The 14,784-nt window shown below is 43.2% G+C and overlaps 1 protein-coding gene across 13 annotated transcripts in view; it reads left to right on the top strand.

Moving 5' to 3' along the window:
- The window catches only part of MTCL1 (microtubule crosslinking factor 1), a 182,311-nt gene that overhangs the window by 69,896 nt on the left and 97,631 nt on the right, over positions 1–14,784 (top strand). The window lies entirely within an intron of this gene.

Below are 14,784 nucleotides of genomic sequence, written 5' to 3'. Positions count from 1 at the left end.
ACTGGCATCTTCATTATATATGGAACTTGTCTAGTTGTGATTCTACTTTGTTTTGAACTGTTTTTAATATTGTATTTTATATTGTTGTGACCTACCCTGGGACCTTCTGGTGAAGGGCGGATACTACTACTACTACTAACAGTGGCAACAGTGCAGGTGGCAGCTTCTCAAATGCCCATGCCTTCAGAAGGTGCAACAGGGGCATCCAGAAGTGGAGCCCACACTGGTAGAGCTCAGTGGATCGTGGCAGAGAGATGTCTCTGGCTAATTGTAGCGCCGTCCAGCAACACTACTCATGGGGTTAAGATTGCACTGTTAAATTCTTTAAATTTTGTTTGTTATTTTACCATTTCTTACTGCAACTGTGTAATGTTATAGCTTCTCCTATTGACAGTTAAAGAAATAATCACACTAAGCATTTCACTGCTGTTTACTTAGTAGTAATGTAGTTTGAATGATCAGAGTCAGGAATACCAAATTGCTGGGGCATATTATTGAGTGATTTAATGTCTGCCTCATATGGTACACATCTTGATTAACTTTGACTACAGTCCAGACAAAATTAAATCCAGCTTGTATTTAGTATCACCCATTGAAATCAATGATCAAGGGACTGGAAACAAAGCTCTATGAGATGAGACTGAAAGAACTGGTCATGTTTCGCCTTGAGAAGAGACGACTGAAGGGAGATATAATAGCACTCTTCAAATACTTGAAAGATTGTCACACACAGGAGGGCCAGGATCTCTTCTCAATCATTCCAAGGTTCATGTTAGAAGCTAATTTTCAACTGCACATCAGGAAAAACTTCCTAACTGTTAGAGCGGTGTGACAATGGAACCAATTACCTAGAGAGGTGGTGAGCTGTCCAACACTGGAAGCATTCAAGGAGCAGCTGGAGAGTTGGATTCCTGCATTAAGCAGGGGATTGGACTTGATGGCCTTATAGGCACTTTCCAACTCTACTGTTCTGTGATTCTATGAAAATTTAGGCTGAACTGTAACTTTTGTTAATCAAAATCATTACAATGTAAGATCATTAAAATCACACAATAACGTTCAAAGGCATTTGTTTCATTTTTACCTTTTCCCCTTTTTTGATGAGTTCTGGAGTTTCACTTGGGTTTGTTGGTAAACAATTCAACTAATTTTCAACTAGCCTATGCACATCTGGGTTTAGGAGAAAGATCTCTGAATTAAATGGTGTAATTCATAGGCAGGAGCAGCTGGCAAGGAGGGGCACTACCACAGACCTGGCCTCCCAGCATCACTGTCACTGCTGCTTAATGAGGTAGGACAGGGCAGCAGCAAGTTGGGGTGGTGTGGGTACATCAGCAGGAGGGTCAGATTGGTTGCTATTGCTATTAAATGAAATACCACACTCACAACATATTTTATTCCCAGCTCTTCAAAATAACAATATTATAGAACCACGAGAGTGGCTGTATGATATAGCCAGCATGGATTTTTCACATTCCGCAATGTTAAATGGAAAATACCCCCCAGGGCCATTCTGATGCTTCCCATAAGCTTATTTCAAAACAAAACCTTACAAAACTTATAGTTCTGAACTCAGAAACGCTTGCTGAATGACCCTCTAAATTTTCATGGCAATACACAAAACAGAGAGAATCGAGAGTTCAAAGTCTAAAAAGAGAGGGGGGAAAACTCGGAGCCCTTTTGGACTTTTTTCCTGTCAGAGTTCTCATAATCTGTTGAAATTCATTAAAAATCAGCCATGTTCACAGAGTACCTGTAATCCTATTACTGACCTTGCCCCATATGCTGACCTTCATCTTCTGCTGTTTAAAAGTTAAAAAAATGCCTGGCTGATTTTTAATTAATTTAAGAAATTTTGCATTGAACAGAATGATAGTGTCAGGCATGCTCAGTAAGAACCAACAGTCAGTGTTCTAAAAGCCAGACTCACAGCTGCTTGGCTTGGCTAATCGGGCCGCACCCACACCAGACTTTGATTTCACGTGAGACCGTCATGACTTCCCCCAGAGAATCCTGGGAAGTGTAGTTTGTGAAGGGTGCTGAGAGGAGACTCCATTTCACTGACAGAGCTCCAGTGGCCAGAGTGGTTTAACAGCCACTCTGATTGAAGGTCTGTGAGGGGAACAGGGCCTCTCCTAGCAACTCTCAGCACCCTTCACTAACTACACTTGCCAGGATTCTTTGAGAGAAGCCATGACTGTCCAAAGTGAAATAAAGGCCTGGTGTGGATGTGGCCAGGGACAGCTTTGGTTTAAATTTGGATGGGAGACTACATGTGCCTGCTGTAGAATAAAAAGGTGGGGGAAACGCAGAAAAGCAATGATACTGTTCACAATGTTTTCCTTTGGAAAGGAAAGGGGCTTCCCTTCTGCCCAGTGCCCACCCATCCAATCTCCTCCCCTCCTCCTACCCTCTCTGCCCCTCTCCCAGGTCAGTGTTGGACTATGACCTGGGAGACCAGGTTCGAATCCCAACACAGCCATGAAGCTCACTGGGTGACCTTGGGTCAGTCACTGCCTCTCAGCCTCAGAGGAAGGCAATGGTAAAACCACCTCTGAATTCCTGTTTACCATGAAAACCCTATTCATAGGGATGGCAAGAAAATATTTGGGATAGAGGTAATTCCCATCAGACTCTTACTATATGACTATGGCTTTGACAGCAAGATTATTATGGAATACTGATAATGGAAGATTGGATATTGAAATTACTGGACTTAACAAGACTACTGAAGATGGAAGATGGAAAATGGAATTACTAGAGATAATAGAACAATGGCTACTGAAATTACTGAACCTAACAGATTCTGATGTGATGGATTAATTGAAATGTTTATTTTGACTATGGTTATGACAATAAGATTATCATAATTAGTAATGAGATGGATTAATCGATATGCTTATCTGGAAAAAAAAATTGATAGATATATTTCTTAAAGAATTGAAACCTCTCTTTGACTTTTTGTGGAAAGAATAAAGTAATGTTTATGAGATTTGATGATTAAGTAAGATAACTACTGGAGGAAAGTGATTTTATAATATGACTTAAGAGACAGGATTGTTATATATTATAGACTTATAACTGATTTGATCTTTGACAAATGGGAAGTCAATATTTTACTCTTTATTTTTTATTTTTGTTTTTTTTTTCTTTTTTTCTTTTTGTTTAACTATTTTTGATTATGTTTTTTGTCTTTGAATGTTTTATGATTTTGTCTTGTATGTTTTATGAAAATCTGAATAAAAATTATTGAAAAAAAAAAAAAAGAAAACCCTATTCATAGGGTCGCCATAAGTCGGGATCGACTTGATGGCAGTCCATTTCTATTTTCAAACATGATTGCACAGAAATAAATCCCACTGAACTCAAAAAGTATGCAAATGATCAAACCCACCCTCCTTTCTCCTCCCTCCTATCCCCTCCCTCTTGCCCCTTCCCTCCTTCCTTTGCCCCTCCCTCCCCATCCCATCCCTTACCAATCCCCTCCTTTCCCCTCCTCTCCCTCCCCTCCCTCCTCCCCTCCCTCCCCTTCCTCCTCCCCATGGTCAGTTTTACCTATCTTAAGCATGATTGCACGGGAGTAAATACCACTGAACTTTATAAGCATGCAAATGATCAAACCTGCCCTCCTCTCCCCCTTCCTTTGCCCCCCTTCAATCCGCTATTTTCCCTTCCCCTCCCTCTCCCCCTCCATGGTCAGTTTTACCTATCCTAACCATGATTGCATAGGAGTAAATCCCATTGAACTCAATAAGCATGCAAATGATCAGACCTGGTTTTCCCTTCCTTCCTCTCTCCTCTCCCTTCCTTTTCCCCTCTTTCTTCTTCGTCCTCCCCTGCCCGCTCTAGGCCTCCCTCTCCATGGTCAGTTTAACCTATCCTAAGTATGATTGCACGGGAGTAAATCCCACTGAACTCAATACACATGCAAACGATCAAACCTGTCCTTCTCCTCCCCTCCCCCTGCTGCCTGCTCCCCTCCCCCTCCTCCCCCCTGCCCTTCCTCCCCCTCCTCCTTCCCCCCTTCCCATCCTTTGTGGTCAGTTTCACCTATCCTAAGCATGATTGCAGGGGAGTAAATCCCACTGAACTCAGTAAGCATGCAAATGATCAATCCATTCTCAGCAAACTTGCACAGGATCCCATTTCTTACCTCCCGGATTAAAAAGCAGAGAAATTCACTAATAGGCAAAAAACCTTGCGGTTTAAGAAGGTACCTATAGCCCACAGATATTTCTATCAAACTTTAAAAAGCAGGGAAATTGGGCAGCTATAGTGAATGCACCAGGGGAGCAGGAGACCTGACCTCCTCTCTGAGATACTGTACTGCCCTACAAATTTGTCAAAATGCAAACACAATTTGGGTTGGTCTTTCATAGTCCATGACCACAACCTGCAGAACCATCAGCACCAAACCTTGCTGGAATAACATGGGTAAGAGCCCATCCCAGTGCATCTCCCACTGGCCCAGCCATTGCACCGTGGCTCACTGACTGAGGCCCTGCTATGAACCAAAATGTGACTTCGTGGCCCTACAGCCTGCCCAGAAGATCATACTATGGCTGTACATCTGCTCCATCCCTGTCCAGCAACCTTCCAAAAACGAAATAGTTGCAAACAGGCCCTTGGACCTCCAGGCTTACCAAAGGGGGGAATATATCTCTTATATGCACCAGATTTCCACCTTCCAATAACCTGTAGCCGCACCTGTGAAAACCCAAGACCTGCTGCCGTGGAGGCAGCTCCAATCATAAAAGAGTGGGTCCTGAACCCTGTGAGGCCCACTCCCATGCCCTGAAGTGCTAGCTTGGTAAGCGCCAAGAGGAGGTTTAAGGGGGCGGTGTGGGCTTAAATAAGCTCTGATGCCCCGCCCCCCATGCAGCACACCTGACAGATGCAGGGAACAACATCTTTCTAGATGACCTGCAGAGGTGTCTGCGAGATGCGATTCTCAGCAGTGGGGTGAAGGGGGACTAAATAGAGATTTGTCCCCTTTTGTGGTGGCAACGTGTGGAAAGGGAAGTAGGTAAGGACACCCCTCACTGGATCGTCACCTTATAGTGGTGAGTGGGCTTGTGTGTTCCAATGAATCCTATGAGCGATGCCATCGGGAGTCATGTACTCCCAGCAGGGTTACCCATGGTGGTAAGGTCAAGGGAGAGGAACCAGAGAAATAATGATCCAAGAATGTCCTCATTGGCAGAACAGGCACAGGATAACAATGTGTATGTTACAACTGCTGTGAAGGCGGATAAGACTTCCAATCGTCATGGTATCCATGCCATTGGATCAAATCCCTTTTCTATCAAGATTGTGTGTTGATCGTTGTGCACTGATCTTCCCACATAAAACAAATTCACGCACAGGCATCTTCCAAACAAAACAAAACAAACAAAAGCCGAACGGCGAATGGGAACGAGGGCAGGACTGTGAAATCTGGAAGCCCCTAGTCATGGACGGGCACATGGGCATGGATACAGACTCAGTGGTCCTGGCTCAAGGACTGAGGCAGTTGAGTAGTTTGGCAGCTATATCCACTACTGAGCAATCCTATTCAGGATCCACTTTGCTCACCCCATATGGGGAGACGGCTAGAAAAGGTACCCTAAACATAGTCTGCCTCGTCTCTCTCCCTGACTGGATCACCGCGTCCAGTGGGGTCACCACTTAGCGGTCGCAAAAGACAATTCAATTTTGGAACATGGAATATACGGACATTGCTGGACAATACAGATAGTGAACGTCCTGAACGCAGGACTGCCATCATCACGAGGGATTTGAGACGTTTTAATATTGACATAGCAGCACTCCAAGAAACTCAAAGAGCAGGAGAGGAATAATTGAAGGAAGAAAAAGGAGGTTACACCTTCTTCTGGAAAGGACTGCCTGAACAAGAACAACGAATACATGGAGTAGGCTTTGCTATTAAAAATGATCTTGTGAAGCTCTTGTCAGAAGTTCCTATTGGCATTAATGAACGACTCTCAACTCTACAATTAAAACTCAACAAAAACCAGCAGGCAACTATTGTAAGTGCTTATGCACCAACATTAGATGCTGATGAAGACATCAAGGAAAATTTTTATACCCAGCTGGACATCATCAGAGATACCTAAGGAGGATAAAATTACCCTCCTGGGCAATTTCAATGCAAGAGTTGGGCGTGATTTTGATTTATGGCCAGAAACCATTGGGAAAGAAGGAGTTGGCAATAGCAACCTGAATGGAATTCTACTTCTGACTAAATGTGCAGAGCATAATCTTGTTATTACAAACATACTGTTTTGCCAGAAAGATAAATTTAAAACATCATGGAAGCACCCTCAGTCAAAGCACTGGCATCTCCTGGATTATGTAATTGTCTGTGCCAGAGATTGTCGTGATGTACTCCTCACTAGTGCCATGACAAGTGTCGATGACTGCTGGACAGATCACTGATTAATTCAATCCACTATGGCCATTAATATTGTTCCTCAACGTAGGCTCCAAGGAAGAAAACCAAGGCGTAAAATGAACATCCATGCCCTTCAAGATCCTATTAAGTGAGCCTGCTTTCAAACAACTCTCAAGAAACATTTACCGACGGAACTCCCTGAAAACGTTGAGGAACACTGGATTAAACTGAAGACTTCCATTATTGCAGCATGTGAACAAACTATTGGATACCAAACTAAGAAACATCAGGACTGGTTTGATGAGAATGATAGTGGGATTGAACATATCATTGACAAGAAAAGGAAAGCCTTCCAGATATGGCAAAAAGACATTAACTGTGCTGCTAAGAAAAAAATCTATACCAGTGCAAAGGCTGAGGTGCAAAGAAGAACTAGAGAACTTAAGAACGCCTGGTGGATAAAGAAAGCTCAAGAAATCCAGCATTTTGCAGATGCTCATGATGCACGGGGCTTTTTTAATGCCACAAAGGCCATCTACAGACCAACAAATTATGGTACAAATCCCTTACGTTCAACAGATGGTACCAAACTTCTAAAGGAGAAAGAGTCTATTGCACTGCGTTGGAAAGAGCATTACCATGACCTCCTTAATTGTAACTCTATCGTGGCTGGTGAGGTCTTCTCGCAAATCCCACAACAAATTAGAGATGAGCTTGCAGTATCCCCTAATTTGGATGAAGTCAGTAAAACCATTAATCAAATGAAGAATAACAAAGCTAGTGGACCAGATGGGATTCCTGCTGAAGTTTTTAAAGAAGGTGGGCCTGAACTTACACAACAACTTCATAAGCTCATCGAAAAAATGTGGATGAGGGAGGAGCTCCCAGAAGACTTTAGGGATGTCATAATTATCACTCTTTTCAAGAAGGGTGATAGAACAGATTGTGGGAACTACCGAGGCATCTCTTTTCTAGCTACCGCAGGTAAAATCCTTGCAAGGATCCTTGCTAATCGCCTCCTACCTATCTCAGAAGACATCCTCCCCGAATCCCAAAATGGTTTCCGCCCTTCCAGGGGGACAGTGGACATGATCTTCACTGCACAACAGCTTCAAGAAAAATGCAGGGAGCAAAACCGACCTCTGTATATGGCGTTTATTGATCTGACTAAGGCCTTGAATGAGGTAATGACAACTAGGTGGCCACCTTAGGCACCTTTGAAGGTAATTGGTGGCTCCGGAAGCCTGTCTGTCAGAGCTTTAGGGCCCGAGGGCAGGATATGGGCTGCTTTTGGGGCCAACTTACCTCATTCACCTGGAGTTGTAGGGCCCTGAGGGGTGGTGACGTGGGAAGGCCCCTCTGCTCACCCACATGGTGTGGCAGGGGTAAGGTGTAAGCAGAATGGCTTGCCCTTCGCCTGAGATCTGTATTGCAACTGCTTGTGTATAGAAAATTCCTGCACCTAGATTTCCCCTCTGCAGGTTAGTTTAAGAGGTTTTGTTATAGTTTAATAAAGTGGCCCTTTGTTCAACCCAGCTTGCTGTGTCCATGTCTTATTTCGACCTCAGCCGCAAGTCCCACTCTGCTCGCCCAAGTGCAGCCTGGGTGGATGGGGCACAGTTGCAGCCAGGGGGCAGAGCCTTGGTCGCCACTGCCGGTGAGGGCAGCAGTCATGTATGGCACATGAAGTGTGTGGGGGGGTGGGGGGGTGTCAGGGCATATTTAAGCCCACGCCGCCCCCTTAGTCCTCCTCTTGGCGCACGATGCCCACTCCATCCTCCTATTGCTATGGTGCGGTCTGGGTTGCTTTGGGGCCAAGTAGGAATTTTTATCCTGCCCACCCTGGTTGGCGGGCAGGTTTACTGTGGTGGTGGGATGGAATTGGGTTTGGGAGTGTCGCGGTTAATAGGTTGTTTTGGCTAGTTTGGCTAATTCAACAAGCTTAATTTTAATTCTGTGAGTGGTTTAGGCTGTCTGGTCACTTGTGTGGCAAGGTGTGGGAAGGGAAGTAGTTAAGGACAGCTAGGTGGCCACCTTAGGCACCTTTGGAGGTGATTGGTGGCTCTGGAGGCCTGTCTATCAGGGCTTTGTGGCCTGAGGGCAGGATATGGGCTGCTTTTGGGGCCAACTTACCTCATCCACCCGGAGTTGTAGGGCTCTGGGGCGGTGGCGGTGTGGGAGGGCCCCCCCTGCTCACCTACATGGTGTGGCGGGGTAAGGGGTAAGCAGAATGGCTTGCCCATGCCCCATCAGGGACTGGTCGCCCAAGACCTATACTGCAACTTCTTGCGTATAGACAGTTCCTGCACCTATGTTTCCCCTCTGCAGGTTAGTTTAAGGGGTTTTGTTATAGTTTAATAAAGTAGCCCTTTGTTCAACCCAGCTTGCTGTGTCCATGTCTTATTTCAACCTCAGCGGCAAGCCTTAACCACTGCCAATTTTTGCCTGCCACTTGTTACAGTCTGTTGTATGCATGTATGCTGGATCTGGATTTCAGACTTCTTTGTTTTTTCTCTGCATTGAGCTTTTTGTAGGCAGACTATAAAGGGTCTGTTGAAGGTCACTGGGCCTAACAATTATGCTTTATGTAATGGTAGCTCTGCTGAGGGAGATATTAGAGTGGTGGGGGAGGTAAGGAAGTAGGCAATAGCAATGGTATTTGCATTAACTTGATAGTGCAGCATATGCCCAGTCTAGGAATCAGGCAATTCTTAAAGTTCCATAACAGCCCGTGGGTTTTGATATTCTCCTTTGATGTGTGAACTTGAAGCAAAGCTACAGAACAGGAAGAGCCCAGCAAGTATGCCTGGAAAGCTGGCACTGAAAGAACAGACACTCTATAGAGAAGTCACATTTTTACATCTGCTTTATTTAGGGGATGGGCAGCGCTCAATATGACACATTTCCTATTTCACATCATCACTGTGAGATCATGATTTTACTAAACTGGAGGGAGAGGGAGAAACATACCATGTTAATGACTTTGCTAGGCTTTTTTCCCTTTTTTTTCTTTCTTCACACATAAATGAATATAAAAAGTGAGAATTATTTTCTATGTAATACAAGATATGTAATAAAATGAAATATAGATCCTGTTTGCCATAATAAAAATACTTTTTCCTTAGTAACCTGAAGAGATTCAGATGTTAAGGGAATTTCTGTGAATGAGATTGTGATGTACCCACACAAATGTCCACAGATTAACTGAATACAATGGATTGGATCTGAAGGTTCCCTTTCTTCAATAGAAAGTTGTCTTCCATGACAGGAAGATTTCTCCCATCAGAGGAACAGAATCTTTGGATCCAGCCCAATGCTTCTATAAAACTACGCCTCCAAGAGCTCAGCCAATTGTCTTGTACCTGGGCACAGAAGCTTTAGAAGAGGAGACTACAATAACTAAAATTCTTCATTTCTTTTTTGCACTTGAGTATATGTTGTCCACTTTAAATCTTGGTGGAAATGCTTTCCTGTGGTAGTCCTTCAACATGACAGGCATCTCTGTTTCATTGTGTCTCAGAGCTGTCCTTTTTGCTGTCAAGGCCTTTCAAAACCAGGTCTTTTATTTTCTTCGCTGCAGTGTACTTCTGCCCTGTTAGGCTAGGTTCCACCAACCAGGTACCCATCAGATGTAGACTACATCAACCCTGAGCCAACACAGCTGTGTTAAATATTAATTATTAATAGCCAAATGAACAGCACCATCATCACCAGGAACAGTAAAGGATTTTTAGAAGAATAAATGAGTAAAGAACTGTGTTCTGTAATCCTTTTGAATTTTGAATCACTAGAATTGCAGTCCCATACACACGTGCTGAGGGTAAATCCCATTGTTACTTAACAAACCCAGGCATGCTGTAGAAGAATCCATGAGAGAACAGATATTTGGCAAGCTTCACTGACTGTTTACTCAAAGACAAATAATCTACTTTTCATTCTGAATGCAAAGCTGTGATGCTTATGAAATTTGAAATGTAGCTTCACTTTGGCTACTCATGCAGATTATTAAATAGATGACATTTATAGACGTAATGCAGAGATTAGATGGGAATCAGTGTAGATATGGATCAGATATCAAATCCAACTTTATCAGGGGTCAATAATCTAGTGAGACATCTGCCTTCAGGACAGCTGTAAATGGAAGATGATGAGTGTTTCATGGGTCCCTTTGCTGATCTGAAGTTGAATATTAAAATCTGCATGGAAAATTCAGCATAGTTTTATCCTTTACAATCCAAGTTTTGGGGAGGCAGACCGCAGTGAGGTTCAAAGCCAGATTTTCAGACTTCCTTCTTAGATAATTTGTTTTCTCTCATTTGTAGAAACAAACAACCACACACTGTAGAATCCTCATTGGTCTTAATTCAAACCATAGGTACCTGCAGCAGTGTTCGGGAGGGTGGCATAGACAGGGTGGCATTGTGTGCCTGGCTTCCCAAAGCCAAATATTGCTGCTGCTTACATAGAGGGAGGGGAGGTGTGGGGAGCTCTGGGCAGGTGTGGTGGTAGGAGTGTTGGATTGGCTCCACCAACATCCCACATAACACTGCTTGTGTCTTTCCCTCTCTGTAAGTGGCAGTAATGCTTGGCATTAGGAAGCAAGGCACACAAGATCACCCTCCCTGCATAGCCTCGCCAACTACTGCTGGATACCTGAATTCACATTCTGCCTGCCATAAGCCTTGTGTAAAAAGAGCGTATAATGATTTTGTTTAGTGTGATGTGAATCCAGGAAGAAAAGCTCAGAAACTTTTGCTTTCATGTCATCTGGACTGGACTATGGTTTGCTTAAAACAAGCCAATTTCAAACCATGGGTTATGATGTTTAGGGTCTGGATGAAATGCTAAACTGTGAGTAAGTAAAAATGAAAACTGCTGAATTCCTCAGAGCTGCACTGGAAAAGGAGGAGGAAATACATGAGCCTGAGATTTGCCTAAGCTTGCTTATGTTACATTAATGATGGCCAAATACTTCTTTGGGAGTATTGTAAGTGGTGTTCTTCGAATAATGATTTAGAGTGAATTTTTCAACTAGTCAGAGTAGTCAGTCTCTCTTCATCGGAGTGCTGCAGGGGTGAGACTGTGTTGGGACCATCAAGGGGCAAGCATTTCACCTGCCTTGCCCCATCCTTCTGCCTGGACCCTTATAAGGAAGAACCAATGTTTAAGGTATTGCTGCAGGGTGAGACTCTGTGGGAACCATGAAGAGGCAAGCTTCTCCCACCTGCTTTGCCTCTTCATCCCTGCTCTTTTTGACATCTTTCTGGGAACTGCCTTTACCAGGAAGATGAATATTTGGATTTTTGTTGTTGTTGCTGTTTAAAAATGTTATGATTTTGTTGTCTTAAATTTTTGTAAATTGTATTGTTCTTTTCTTACTTGTTTTTTGTATTTCTGTGTATTCTTTGTGAGCCGCCTTGAGAGCCTTTTTGGCCAAAAGGCAGCATAGAAATAACATAATGTCTAAGACAGGTAATTTACAATTACCAGCAAGGTAGCTCTGCTGTCAGTGGTGCACCTCCACTAGTGGGAGTGTCCCAAAGCACCTACCCAAACAGCAGGTGGGCAAAAGCTACCATTGGCAGTCCCAGCTGGAAACCCATGAAATGGGGAGGGGCAGGGCTGGGCTGGCACAGGATCAGCTGAATCCTGAACCGGCCTTGCTGTTATCATATGATGGCAATGGACCCAGTCCAGGCCTCGTTGCTGCACCAGCCTGGGAAATGGTGTAGTGAAGGGGCATTTTTTTCCTGCCCTCCCCACTTTTGCCCTGGCCAGTATGAGTGCATGGATGTGGATGTAGTTGTGGCTACAACACTCCATCAAGCTCCATCAATCCCTAAATTGGGATACACTTGGCCGACCACCTTTTCACCACCACATTTAGTCAGGCTTGGTGCCATCACACGGGCCATGCAACAAATGAAAAATATAATGAAGCACACTCTTTGACGTTGAAGTTTAAAATATAATTATTAGATTTAGTACATATTGTACAGTTTTTCATAGGAATTTAATTTTAGGAAGATTGTTAAATAGGAACCAGAAGTTTGATCTGGAAGTTCCCACAAAATTCTTTACCACTTTTACCTGGCTCTTGGAGCTTTTGGTCACTTGTTGCAATTAGAACAAATAAAGTTACGATTTAACAAAGGCTTTATTTGAAAACAATGTTCATGTAGGCATTCAAAGAATAATGTCACACAAGCATCTAAAGAAGAGACAAAAAGGATATTTCTTATATTCCCAAGAGAAAAATATAGTGATAGTGGTCAGTCTTTCTGGGTTCCTGAACCTCCATATGCCTTAAGAGCAGGGGTACAGTCCAAGAGAATAACAACTACAGCAGCTAGTCCTTCTTTTACCATCACAGACAAAGGCTTTGAATGTGATTTGTGGGTTGTGGTTCATATTACATTTAAGCAGTTTCTTTTCTGGGCAGAATCTTTTTATGAGACTTTTGAGTTTGGAAGCTGAGAAATAGATGAATGATCATCCTAATATAAATCCAGGCTAAGGTCTGCTCTGGTGTTTGTAGCACAGCACTGCAATATTATATTCCTAAATAGCATGGTGCTCAAAGAACACTTCTTCTCTTGGATCAGGGTTGGCAACATATAAAAAGTAACAAATCACAGTAATCTTAAAAGTAGATTAATGTTTTGAACATACAGAAATAAAAATAAATTGTTGAGTATTGTGAGCATATGCTATTGCATATGAGTGAACTATAAATAGCTGTGATGTTCAGAACACAGGGAAAGGGGGATTAATTGTAATCTCAAGCATTTCAGTAGCTAGTAGCCAGAAACAAAATGCCAGTTGATTGTTTTAAACTAATTTCAATATATTTTTGCTTAAAAAAGGAAAGAAAGAGAAAAAAGATGGCCAGACACTATAGAGGTTTCTACTAATCTTAGAATTTTTCACTTGTAAGAATACATTTTACTGACACACAAAAACAAGCCCATTTATAGGCAATCTTATGCACATTGAACTGAATTCCTATTCAGTTCAATAAAATTTATTCCCAGATAATTGTGTATAGGATTGCAACATTAATTCATTATATTGATCTGGTTTGCACAACATGGTAAGCCAAACTGTGATTTACTGGGACTGCTGAATATGCAGGCTGTTGGAGAGGAGCTCACAGCCGCTTTGCTGCTCCCTGGTCCTTTTTGCTGCCGTACCATACTGAGTAAAGGTTTGGTTTAGCATATCATCCAAACCCAGGTTCATGGTTAAGCTGTCTTCTCACTAACCATGAGTTTGACTTATCGTGTTGTGCAAATCGGGCTAATGTCACAACTCTTGAATTCTTTAGAGGATCAGCATGATGCTCTTATTCCCAGCTTCCAGCTCCACACACTTCATTAAGGATAACTGAAACATCCATGCAAAAAGGCTGCATATGTAGTCAGTAACATTTCCATTATCTGCGACAATGGACTGGATGAGGGCTAATAAACTGAGGCTCAATCCAGACAAGACTGAGATGCTGCTATAGTGGGTGGTTCTTCTGACCGGATGGTGGATGTCCAACCTGTCCTGGATGGGGTTGCACTCCCCCTGAAGCAGCAGGTTCATAGCTTGGGGGTTCTCCTAGAACCATCTCTGTCACTTAAGGCTCAGGTAGCCTTGGTGGCACGGAGTGCCTTCTACCAACTTTGGTTGGTGGCCCACCTGCGCCCCTATCTGGACAGGGATAACCTGGCTTCAGTTGCCCATGCTCTGGTAACCTCCAAGTTAGATTACTGCAATGCACTCTACGCGGGGCTGCCTTTGAAGACGTTTCAGAAACTGCAGCTTGTGCAAAATGCAGCGGCCAGATTGGTAACAGGGACCAGACAGTCTGAACATAAAAAACTAATTCTGGCCCGCTTGCATTGGCTGCCTGTATGTTTCCGAGCTTGATTCAAGGTGCTGGTTTTAACCTATAAAGCCTTACACAACTTGGGACCACAATACCTAATGGAATGCCTCTCCCAATACGAACCCACCCGTACAATACACTCAACATCTAAGGCTGTCCTACGGGTTCCTACTCCGAGGGAAGCTTGGAGGGTGCCAACAAGGGAGAGGGTCTTCTCAGTGCTGGCCCCCAAATTATGGAATGATCTTTCTGACAAGGTGCACCTGGCGCCATCACTGTTATCTTTTCAGCGCCAGGTCAAGACTTTCCTCTTCTCCCAGGCATTTTAGCATGCGTTTTTTAAATTGTTTTAAATTTTTTAAATTGTGTTATAAATTGTTTTTAAAAGATGTGTTTTAAATTTGTATATGTGTTTTTAGTGTTTTTAGTTGCTGTAAACCGCCCAGAGAGCTTCGGCTATAGGGTGGTATACAAATACAATCAATCAATCAATCAATTATCTGGTAGGCTCATT

This window comes from Rhineura floridana, chromosome 1 (assembly GCF_030035675.1).
Source record: "Rhineura floridana isolate rRhiFlo1 chromosome 1, rRhiFlo1.hap2, whole genome shotgun sequence".
In the NCBI taxonomy this organism is placed as follows: domain Eukaryota; kingdom Metazoa; phylum Chordata; class Lepidosauria; order Squamata; family Rhineuridae; genus Rhineura; species Rhineura floridana.
Note: the sequence above shows the minus strand (reverse complement) of the source record. Positions and strands in the feature narration are given on the sequence as shown.